Source organism: Branchiostoma floridae, chromosome 17 (assembly GCF_000003815.2).
Source record: "Branchiostoma floridae strain S238N-H82 chromosome 17, Bfl_VNyyK, whole genome shotgun sequence".
NCBI classification, from domain to species: domain Eukaryota; kingdom Metazoa; phylum Chordata; class Leptocardii; order Amphioxiformes; family Branchiostomatidae; genus Branchiostoma; species Branchiostoma floridae.
In genome coordinates, this window is record NC_049995.1 from 7,697,217 (window position 1) to 7,697,925 (window position 709).

The window sequence follows — 709 nt, forward strand, 5'->3', positions numbered from 1 at the left end:
AGTGGGGCAAGCATATTTGCAAGTTGATTGGTTAAGAGCGGTAATTTGTTGCAAAATTTAGAATGGAGTCTATTGAGACAATGGCTCAGACATACATGAAACAGTACTGTTGATTAAAAATTTGCATGTAATGTATTGTTCAGGGGGGCAGGTTTCCTCCTATGTGCCTTGGTCCTTGGCTCGCATGGTCTGCCTCAACATGTGCCCTGCCTAACATGTGCCCTGTACTAACATGTATGTAATGTATTGTACAGGTGGGCAGGTTTCCCCCTATGTGCCTTGGTCCTGGGCTCGGGTGCCCTGCCCCAACATGTGCCCTGCCCAACATGTGCCCTGTACTAACTTGTATGTAATGTATTGGACAGGTGGGCAGGTTTCCTCCTATGTGCCTTGTTCCTGGAACTATGTGCCCTGCCCCAACATGTGCCCTGTACTAACTTGTACATAATGGATTGTACAGGTGGGCAGGTTTCCTCCCATGTGCCCTGTACTAACTTGGACATAATGTATTTTACAGGTGGGCAGGGTTCCTCCTATGAGCCTTGTTCCTGGTACTATGTGCCCTGCCCATCCTGGCCTTCCCGGGCACGCTGCCCAAGGTGCTGCGGATGGAGAAGACGTACCACCTGACGGCCGAGGGCACGTAGGAGGAAGGGGACGGCCGCACGCTCCAGAACGAGGGCATCACGCACATGAGCTTTGGCAAGTA